This window comes from Tiliqua scincoides, chromosome 5, assembly GCF_035046505.1.
Source record: "Tiliqua scincoides isolate rTilSci1 chromosome 5, rTilSci1.hap2, whole genome shotgun sequence".
In the NCBI taxonomy this organism is placed as follows: Eukaryota; Metazoa; Chordata; class Lepidosauria; order Squamata; family Scincidae; genus Tiliqua; species Tiliqua scincoides.
Window position 1 is genome coordinate 133,980,431 of NC_089825.1, and position 11,602 is coordinate 133,992,032.

General features: G+C 47.3%; 1 pseudogene; it reads right to left on the reverse strand.

Moving 5' to 3' along the window:
- Window positions 1–1,077: 1,077 nt before the first annotated feature.
- On the reverse strand, window positions 1,078–9,020 carry LOC136653666 (extracellular calcium-sensing receptor-like; annotated as a pseudogene).
- Between the last annotated feature and the right edge of the window lie 2,582 nt (window positions 9,021–11,602).

Genomic DNA, 11,602 nt, shown 5'->3' on the forward strand with positions numbered 1-11,602 from the left:
CACTTTCCATAGGGATCCATTCATTTTTTTCTTTGCAGTTTTTTGGCCATAACTTTTGAATGAAAAGAGCGATTCCACTTGGGTTTTTTGCATTGCGCTCCGCTGGCCATTCCACATCCAACAGTGTATGGCATGACGGGGTAGCTCCTGAAGCCGCGAAGTTAGTGCGTCAGCCCCCCATGGTGCGTCACCCCCCCGGCGCGTCACCCGGTGCAGCCTGCACCCCCTGTAGCGACACCACTGGTTTTGAGCAGAACCATCTGTTGGTGGGATAGCAAGAGTATCCAGGAAAATACACTGAAAATCATTGGTAAATATTTTCTGCATTGGCAAGAAGAGCTGAAAGTAGACCTGTGAATTTTTTGTAATGATTTGGAGTCAATTTTCAAAGTGGGAGCAGCAGATACTTCAGATTCAAAAGCATTTTTGTCTTTACGGCAAAATAAAGACAGACGCTCAAGACTTGTCCCTAGAATTTGAGTATGAGCTTCCTTAACACCCCACCCAAAAATGTACTCGGAACTGACATTTCAAATATAGATTTTGAGCATGACTTCTACAGTTCATCTTTTGTTTAATACTTGTAATGTGTTAAATTGCTTTACACTTTGTGTCACATTCACCGTACAATAATGCTGTCAAATAGTTACCCAATAGTTCCATTTTTTGAGATGAGAAACCTGAGGTGTAGAGTCCAGGGGTTCTTCGTTCACCTTGCTACACTTGTCCTGGCAATTGGGCCACTGCCGTCTGGCAAGTATGATATGCTCCCAGCCCTTCTCCCTACCTCAGAGGTGCAGCAGAACTGTGGGGATGATCCCCATCTCCCTGACCACCTCCAAGATGGGCTTGTTCTGGCACGGAATGCTCCCTGCACCTTTTGTTGGCCACACCAAAACGAGCCTTCTTTACAGGGAACATTACACAGAGATGTATTTAGACCCATGTATCAATCTTAGAGCCAACTTTATCTCACTGCCACTGTTGGCTGCCCACAGGTGACTTGTGGGTGAGAAACATGCCCCACAGGTGAAACTTCCATTTGAGAATTCTGCTCGAATCCCACTCTGAAACAGGCTAAATGTGGGGGCTTTCCCCTCGCCTCATAAGACACCCTCTGGTATTCATCTCGGGATGCAACAACAGGATGTAACATTTGGGAAGGAACATCCCGCTAAGTAAGGCCGCACTGGAGCAGGGGATGGCAAAGGCCTCGGTGGCTGCCACGTCCCGTTCTCTTGCCGTGAGGTAGGCTGGGATAAATGCCGACCAGTCAGCAAAGCAGCCTAACAAACTGAAACAGATGAGCCAGGCCTCATTGAAAGCATTGGGGAGGTTCCATGCCAGAAAGGCCCCAACCAAGGTAAGCCCTGCTAGAAGACACAGGTATGCTAGCATGCTCCAGAACGCCACAGGTGAGCCTTCATCACACAGCAACTTGATGGCATGAGGGAAGGAGTGCCTTTGAAAGGTGGGCGGAGTGATGGCTAGCCACAGTACACATAGCAGGAGCTGGGGGAGGCAGCCTGACAGGACTATGGCCCAGGGCACCCGGGAACCGAGCAGCATCTTGGCACGGCTGTTGGGGTAGGTGGCCCTGAAAGCCGCCACCACTATCAGAGACTTGGCCAGGAGGCAGGAGAGGCAGAGGGCAAAGGTCAGCCCAAAGACAGCCTGTCGCAACAGGCAGGTGTTCGGTGTGGGGCGACCGAGGAACAGCAAGCAGCAGAGGAAGCCAAAGGTCAACCCCACCAGCAGCAGGTAGCTGAGTTCATGGCTGTTGGCTCAGACCAGCGGGGTTTCCCGACGTGCAACAAAGATGGTGAGAATCAGGGCAGGAAGAAGGGTGCCACACACAGAGCTGCTGGCCAGGGCAGCTCCCAAAGGCTCATGGACATGAAGGAATAGCTCCCGTTTGGGTACACACTGTGCCTGCCCTTTATTGGGCCTCTGGTCTCCCGGGCACCTCAAGCAGATGGAAGAATCTAGAAGACAAAGCGGATAAGGAGATCAAGCTTTTACTTGCCCAGCTGACCAGACTCCCACCATTCCCCTCTAACACAAGTTAATCCTGGAGTCATTTTCACCCTGCCCTCATTGGTGGTGCACTTTAGCTTGGAGACATGCAAAAGCAGCATTAAATAAGAATATCTCTGAGCATGTGCAGAGCGTCCCATGACTGGCAGTTGACATAAGGCATCTCTCAAGCAGGTCTGTCAAGAACTGAGACTTTAATTTGAGTCACTATTGGGGCTCTGTTATGAAAGTGTGGGGCGTGGAGCCCAGTGGATAGACCCTTTTTATTACTCTTTCACATAATGCAACAACTTGGGGTACTTCTGTTGAATTGTCTAGCATAGTCCTTTCCCACACACCACATGATTCTTTAACAGAATTTGCTGCCACAAGATTCAGCTGACTGAGGCACACTTACTATGGAGAAAGTTGCACAGAGCTCACGACCATGTACACAGAGGCTTGCACTGTTACATGCTTTAAAAGGGGATCAAACAAATTCATGGGAGATTGGCTAGTCATGATGATACCTAAGTAAGTGCGTCCTCCATGCTCAAAGGGAGATATACCACTAGTTCACAGGAACTGCTGGTGCAGAACAATAGGGGGAAAGATTTTTGCCTTCCTGCCCTGCTCAAGGGTCTTCTGGAGGTATCCGGTAGGCCCCTGTAGGAGGCAAAATAAAGGACAAGAAGAGCCTTTCATCTGAGCTGGAAGTGGCCCTCCAAAGGTTCTGATTGCGTCCTGAGTACACTTCTGTACTGCAGCGAGTCATGGACTCTTCGCTCACAACAGGAGAGGAAACTGAACGCTTTCCACATGCGCTGCCTCCGACGCATCCTCGGCATCACCTGGCAGGACAAAGTTCCAAACAACACAGTCCTGGAACGTGCTGGAATCCCTAGCATGTATTCACTGCTGAAACAGAGACGCCTGCGTTGGCTTGGTCATGTCGTGAGAATGGATGATGGCCGGATCCCAAAGGATCTCCTCTATGGAGAACTTGTGCAAGGAAAGCGCCCTACAGGTAGACCACAGCTGCGATACAAGGACATCTGCAAGAGGGATCTGAAGGCCTTAGGGATGGACCTCAACAAGTGGGAAACCCTGGCCTCTGAGCGGCCCGCTTGGAGGCAGGCTGTGCAGCATGGCCTTTCCCAGTTTGAAGAGACACTTTGCCAACAGTCTGAGGCTAAGAGGCAAAGAAGGAAGGCCCATAGCCAGGGAGACAGACCAGGGACACAGACCAGGGACAGACTGCACTTGCTCCCGGTGTGGAAGGGATTGTCACTCCCGGATTGGCCTTTTCAGCCACACTAGATGCTGTGCCAGAACCACCTTTCAGAGCGTGATACCATAGTCTTTCGAGACTGAAGGTTGCCAATACAAATGCCATGGCTTAACCTGGACCACATCAAATAACTGAAAAGTGGGATACCTCTGAACAGGTGCAAAGTGCCATGTACCTGGCAGGTTGGTTTAAAAAGAATCCATCAAATGTAGATTTTATAAATGTGGATATCATAAAGAATATATATTTCGTTTGAATTTAGCCATAGTTCAGGGACTTGCTTTCAGTGCTACAAAGTGTCAATTGCAGGTGCTTATTAGAGTGTAGCTACCACAGATTTCATAGGTTGTTTTTTTTAATTCTTCGAGGAACCCAGCTTTTGTGAGGGTGCTCAAAGCCATTCTCCAACTCTTCACCAAACTACCTTTCCCAGGATTCCATGACAGTGACACTGTTGTACAAGTGCTATGTGCTTGAAATATGGGCAAGCCCAGAGAGAATGTATTGGAGTGTTCACTCACAGTCTGGTTTGAAACTTCCCCCTTGTTACTTGTTGCATGTAATAAATAACAAAAATCAAATGCGGGGACAAAGATATCACCAAGGTGTTGTCCTCACCGCTGTGCCCCCTCCAGTCCACCTGATGGCCGTGTCATTAAGCTTCAGGTCTTCAGCTCCAGAGATGCTGAATGTGATTTGCCCCACTTGCACAACATTGGAGAAGTGTGCGTTTAGGACATCAAAGACGGCAGGAGGGTCTCCATGTTCATCAAAGGAGATTTCCTCACCCACCTTGTTCTTGAAATGGACTTTCCACAAGTACTGAAATAACTGGGGTGCAGAGAGGAGGGAGAAAGAGGAATAGTAGATTTGTGCCATACAAAAATGAAGAGGAGTAATTTAAAGGAGGCTTGCTGCATGTACTTTGCCCTACATTGGCCTACTGGCCAATGTTGTCAGCAACAATAGAACACCTTGATAAAATGAAACAATGGCAGGAATTTTGGGACAGACAAAAAGAAGCACTGCACATAATTCATTTACAGAATGGGAGAAAGCACTACATAAAATGCCTAGGTGGTTTTAAGAGGGGATTAGACAAATTAATGGAGGGTGGGCATCTCAATCAATGGCTACAAATTATAGTGGCTCAATGCTGCCTCTGAATACTAGTTTTGGGGAAGCAATTGTAGAAAACAGCTTTTTGAGTACTGTCCCAGAGGCATCTCATTGGCTGCTAGAAAACAGAAAGCTGGACTAGTTTGGGCCCTTCGTCTGATGCAGTAGTGCCCTTCTTCTTTGTTCTCTGAATCAGCAATGGCTTAGAGTAGACCTTTGGGAAACTGAAAAGTCACTGCCGAAATGTGCCATTTATATCAGAAGATACCTTCCAAGGACTTGCTTGCATCTTGTCCAGAAGGGCCTTTGGACCCCTTCGTTCCTGCTGTGCCATGTTGTGCAAGGAATGAGCGATGGCATAGACAGCATTGTAGATGTTGAAGGTCATGCCAAAGCCAGGCATGTTGAGAAAGGCATTGGTGCCGTCACCCAGATTCTCCTTTCCTGTGCATCGATGGACACTACTTTCCCCTTCCACAGAGCTTGTGTTCCACCAGCAGTTGAAGACCTTACTCCAGAATTCCTGGGTGAAGGCATCTTCCGGAGAGGGGTGGAGCTGGAGTAGGAATTCCCTGAGGCCTGGAACTTGCTCTTTGTGGGTTGATATGGTCAGAGAACCAGTGAGCATCTGGGAGACTTTCTCATTCCTGAAGATGGCTTCTGAGCATAGCCACACCCTCCCTGCCACTCCTGCTTTATACAGCTGTATCAGTAGGGGTAGTGCCTCAGCCCCGAGCCACACACACCCTCCTCTTGACAATCTCTTCCCGCACAATGTTGATGCCTTGCTTCCCGTATTCAGAGTCGCCAGCCAGCAGACCGACCCACTTCCAACTGAAGTGAATCACCAGCCGAGCCAGGCCGCAGGCCTGGAGCTTGTTGCTGGGAACAGTGCGGAAGAAAGATGGAAGCTGGGACCCATCATTTGTCACTGGGCCAGTGTCAAAGTAGCTGATCTGGGAACAAAGAGAGAAAACATTCATCACTGAAACTCAAAATATCTACGAACGGCATGCTTCTTGCTTCCATGCTCAGAGTCAGTTGCACATAGTGATAAAATCCAGTGAAATTTTCCAATCTTCAGGTAGTTATGGGGAAATTCTGAGGGGAAGAATCCTTGAAAGCTGGTGTCATGTTTAATCAGACAGCAGATGCAATCTTAATCATCGCAAAACAACCAAGGAAGAGCCTTGGTAGGACAGGCCAGGAGGTCCATCCAGTCCAGCATTGCATCTCCCACAGTGGCCAGCTAGATGCCCCAGAAGCCTCCCAAGAAAGTTATGATTTTCAGTGCAATTCTATGCATGTCTATTCAGAAGTAAGTCCAATTGTATTCCATGGAACTTACTCCCGGAAATAGAATTGCAGCCCAAGACAGCCCCCCAGGGGTATTACCACCTTCAGCTAGGGCAGTGCAACCCAGAACATTCCTGGGTCCTGTCCCAGTTCCACAGCCCCTGTGCTATAAGAAAATCCCAAACCCTAAGGTGTTCCTTATGCGCTGCTGTCCAACCCAGAAGTGGTGGGTTTCTGGTTTTATTTACAGCGACAGAGTGATTGAACTATCTCTGCAAATAAAACGGGAAGTCCACCACATCTGGATTGGTTGGCAGCACACAAGGAATACGGTACAGAGGGAAATGATCCACATCTCACAGGAGAGGGTGGAAAGCAGATCATTGCAGCCTGTGGCGGTGGCAGCAGACTTGGGTTGAAAGATGCCCTGATTCAGTCACACACACACACACACACACACACACACACACACAAGTTTTATCAAACATCAGTCTGCACCACTTTAGCCAACTACAGAAACAGAATAGACTCAGTGCTGGGTGGAAAATCTGGGAACATCACACATAATTTCTGGAGAAGAGAACTGAAAGAAAGAACTGTTGTGCAACTACTAGAGCATGTGGCGCCAGCAATGAGTCTAATTAAGGTGGAACCACATCGAATATTTTCCAAGGAAATAATAAAATTACAGCAAGCAATTCACTGTAAGGGCTACCCCTCTGGAATTAACTCACTGTAAAGAACACTGGGTGAAGGACTCCAACTCATGTAACCACATTGCCCTCTAAAGGCCCACTGGTGCAGCTCAAACAGCTAGTTCACAAGAGGGCCTTTGTTCATTTACATGCTGAAATGCCTTCTTCTCATAGTTGTCATCATAGCTATCTTCCAGTGTGTCCCTCCCAGTCCAGCCTTCCCTTTGTATCTGTGCAGGGGCAGCTGCCAACCCCACCTGCTGAAGCTCTGTCCATTCCTTTCTTTCACCTCCTCTCAAACCCCTCCTTTCCTTGTACACAGTCCATATTTTAGAACCTCCTGATTTTAGAAATGGGCTATGTCAAATGCAAGGGAGGGCACCAGGATGCAGCTCTCCTGTTATCTGGTGTGCTCCCTGGGGCATTTGGTGGGCCTCTGTGAGATACAGGAAGCTGGACTAGATGGGCCTATGGCCTGATCCAGTGGGGCTGTTCTTATGTTCTTAAACTACAATTCCCAGGAGGCCTTGCAGGTCTCTTATCAAGGGAGGGTACCAGGATGCAGCTCTCCTGTTATCTGGTGTGCTCCCTGGGGCATTTGGTGGGCCACTGTGAGATACAGGAAGCTGGACTAGATGGGCCTATGACCTGATCCAGTGGGGCTTTTCTTATGTTCTTATTCATTGGCCACATCTCCAACCATCCACCCTGTTGAATAGACTTGAAGCCTCAGCTTAAACAAGAAGGAATGCTTCCTGCAGTCAGTCTCTCTCCATATCATGTCTCCAGAGGCGTAGCTAGAGGGGGTGCAAAGCACTAAGTTTTGCAGGGAGCTTCACCTCAGCATGCAACTGGCCCCTCCCCCTTGAAGCCATTCTGACCTGTGGGATCAAAAGGGAGGCCTACACCTGGCTCCGAGGGGTAGGGGCCCCTTGCACACTGCGGTGAGGCTTCCTGAAAAACTTAGTGCTTTGCACCCCCTCTAGCTGCACCATTGAATGTCACTTCTTCCTTTCCAACATTGCAAAAGTGTGCCTCTTCCTCCACTCCTCTTGGCATTCTCTGACCCTGCTCTTCCCTTGACTAGTGTGACACCTTCTCCTCTCTGATCTTCCATTGCCTCACCTCCATCCTCCCTAGTTTCTCCCAGAACTTTTCTGCCAAAACCACTCACCGCTCTTGTCCACTCTGATCAAGTAGTGCCTCTGTTTAAATCTCTGCACCTGGATCCAGCTCAGACTCTTTGTTCTTACCATCCTTTTCACAGCCTTCTCTTCAATGATGTCTCCATGCTCACATTCCAATAGCACCATCACCAGCTATCCAAGGGTCTCCTCCTCACACAAGCAATTCCACCCCTTCTTTCTTGTTGTTGCACTGTATCCACAGGGGTAAACCACTGTGGATACGGTGGTCAACTGAGACCTGTGCTACAGATATGGCTGGCACAAGGCTGCGTTAACTGCGTAAAGGCGGATCAGGCCTAGAAGGTCTAAGGCACTAGTTCCCAAACGGTTTTGGTGGATCATGAAACTGATTAGGAAAATGTATTGAGCCCGAGGGAAAGCAAAACTGAACCATAGGTATGCATTTACTCATGAGTAGTCGACCATGCCTTGGCTCTTCTCAAAGACCAGTAGAATGGCCCCAATTCAATGAACATGTTGCTCAACAAACACTCCCGAAGGTGCCCCTCTACCATAGTAAACAGGATAAAAACAGAGGTTTGTGTGGCTAGTATAGTGAAACTATTTTTTTAGTCTCGTAAAAGTAGGTGGGTTCCAATAGAATGTCATTTTAAAAAGTGAGTCCTGCTGTTAAAAAGTTTAGGAATCACTGGTCTAAGACAATGCCCAGCCAGTGTGCCTAGGATATGACAAAGACATAGCAATTGTTAATGGTCCAGGATGCATTCCTAATGGGAAAAATCCACCTGAGTGGGTGGCAGCAAGCAAAAGGGATTTATCCTCTCCCCCCCCCATCAGGATGCAAGTGTGTAAAAAGAACAAAGGAAATAGACTGGCAGGTGTTTTTTTTTTCTAGCAGCTTCTGGTTGTAACAGTTGGTGAGATGATTTGATCAGAGACTATGGGATGATTGAGTGGCATCTGGGACTGGCTAAGAGCTGGAACACCTTGGTTGCAAGGCTGCAGTGTTTTCCTGTTACTACCTGTAAGGGATGCTCAGCTATCTACCTCCATCCCACACTCAACCTGCATATTTGTGAACCAAACAAACATAACAAAGACAACTTCAGTCTCCAGAGATCTCTACAAAAGAAGTCAGAATTTGGTCAGCACTGCCCCTGGAACTTCTCACCACTTCGGAGCAGACATTTCCGATACCTGTGAGTATCTGTAGAGATTCAACACCCTGGCTATCATTCTAGACTCTGTTATGCCAGCCTCTCCGATAATACCAGCTTGCGGTGGGTGATTCCGGCAACGAAAGTTGGGGATGGCTTTTTGTTGACCTGCAAGGAACTGGAAGGTACCCAAGAGGGCTCGCGAAACCATTTCGCAGGAATCAAAGATCTGGAATCCAAGGGTGATGTTGGGTAAAAGGCTTGGGTTCTGATTAACCTCTTCAATGGCAAAGATCATGGTTTGGATGTACTTGTAAAACCAAAAAGACAAGCTGTAGAAGAGGGAAAGAGAGAATTTAGGGACTCAAAACCATAATGAGGGATGAGGTAGTTGGAGCAAAACTTGCCTAGGATTCCACATCTACCTTGAGGGGTGCCTAGAAAGTTTTCCATTAGCAGGTCCAGGTGGAGTGGATGGAGTGCTGGATAGGGACTGCAGGGGTCAAATTGACTTTTGACAGTAGGTCAGGCTGGGGGTCCCAGTGAAGGGAATTGTCAGGGCATGACTTGACGTGTGCAAGTGCAATGGGAAAAGACCCCCAATGATGATATCTCCTCCTCTCTCCAATGCCTCCAGTGTGAAGGAGGGCAGATAGCACTTGTGCCCATGGGAGCTGAGCACTTGTGTAAACAGCAGACCAAGGAACAGGAGGTTCATAGATCCCCAAGCAGATGCTTCAGCTTTTCTTCAGGAAAGGTCAAGAGAATGGTCAAGAAGGTTCTCTCAGAGGATATCTCCTGCAGGATTCCTGGCTTTCTTTGTGTTACAAGGGAGAATACAAGAACAAGAAAATTGGAGGCTCAAGCAAGGGGTGAGTGATCTTCTACTTTTTGTTGATGGCAGAGATGAAAAAAGAGAGCTTCATAAGTCATAATTCACTTAACGTGGGAGGCAGGCAATACCAAAACGAGACTTGCTTTGATCTGCTTCTCCCTGGGCAAAAACTCTGGAGGGCAATGCTGGGGACTCCAAAGCTCCCTTTTCTAGGAGTGGAAGAGAGTGCAGAGTGGGGAATAAACTCTCATTGGTTCTTGTGATCCCCGGAGAGTTTCCACCAAATGGAAAACTGTGGGGAGCAGAAGCAGGTGGGGGCAATTAAACATGAGTGAACACCTCAAAAGGAATTGCACAATTGAAAAAGGGGCTCCAGGGATGGGACAATGATGGGACTAATCAGCAAGGGAGCCTCTGACTGATGAGTTACAGCTGACAGCACAAATTTACCTTACTCCTGTCCTCTGAATTTTCATCCCTTGTTGCATTACTGAAAATTCTACAGCAGATCAGTGATGGTTCTTTCTTTCATTCAGGCCGGCAAAGAGAAGTTATCTGCTACCCTGTTTGGCTCAGCTCAACTCTCTGAGTCCCTCAGGCTTCTGCTGGCAAACATCTGATTTCTCTTTGTGTGCTTTCTGTATATATCATCACATAAGGATGACATTTTGTGGCATTCAGCAACTTACATTTTATTTTGAACAGGTTTCTAGACCTCTGAGGGCTGAGCAGAAAACCTTGAAAACACATTGCGTGTGGTAAAATCTTGGGGGCAATTTTGAAAGTGTTTTTTTTTTCCCTTCTCCACTTGTAAAAAAAAAATAAATGAAAAAAATTACAGAATGCTAAAACTACCTGGATCAGTTTTAACTATCAGTTTAAAAGAGCAGGCAGGAATCTAGAATCAGATTATCAGTGCAATTTTGCTTAGAAGGTAGTCCCATTGTGTTCAGTGGTGTTTATTTCTCCTAGATCAGTGGTTCTCAAACTTTTAGCACCAGGGCCCAGTTTTTAGAATGAGAATCTGTCAGGACCCACTGGAAGTGATGTAATGACCGGAGGTGACATCATCAAGCAGGTGAATTTTTAACAATCCTAGGCTGCAATCTTATCCACACTTACCCAGAAGTAAGCCCCACTGACTATCATGGTTTAAAGCAAACACAGAGTAACCTGTTAAAAGTAGAGAGCTGTAACATTTCCCCAAATGCAGTCACATACCATGGGAGCAGCAAGTCTATTAAAAATAAAATATTGAAATGAATGGGAACCACCTGAAATTGGTTTGTGACCCATCTAGTGGGTCCTGACCCACAGTTTGAGAAACACTGTCCTAGGTCATTATGGCTACAATTGCAACCTTTCACAAGATCCACATGATTTTGCACAACCACTAAAGACCTACTCAGTTCTTCATCTTCATGAGAAAACAAACACCTTAGGGCTACTCTGGAATGTGCCAATGGCTCATGGGCTTAGCTCTGCTTCCCTCCCCACAACTGTTGTTTGCGGTGACAAACTTTGATCATGGCAAGATCATGGAGAGATACTCTCCTCAGGCTCATTGTTTGCTGCTGCAGACAAATGGTGATTGTGCGGAGGGTGCACTAGATGAGCACATCATTGGGGTACTCTAGAGAAGCGCTCATGTGTTTGTCTCCCTGTGGAGACAAATGACTGAATGGGGTTTAATATATGTACCTGTTAGGCCTAGGTTAGCATGTGGAGCTTGAACCAAGCTAAGTCAGTAACGGAGAAGTGGCTAGCAGCTCCTAGCTGCAAGAATGTAAGTAAACAAACAAGAAGATTGTTGTCTAGCCTTTGCTGGCCAGAAAGGACAGACAACAAGAATTACAACCCATTGGAATGTTTAACACCTCAGTAGACTGAGGGGCACCTGATCAAGCAGAATGGAATGCAGCTATGGATCTCCAGTTGGGAGGGGTAAGAACTAGGAGGGCTGGCAACCAGACCCACTCTGAGAAGGTTCTGTCCTCAAAAGTTCAGATTGGACAGTCTAAATAAGTATGAAGTCACCTCAGTAC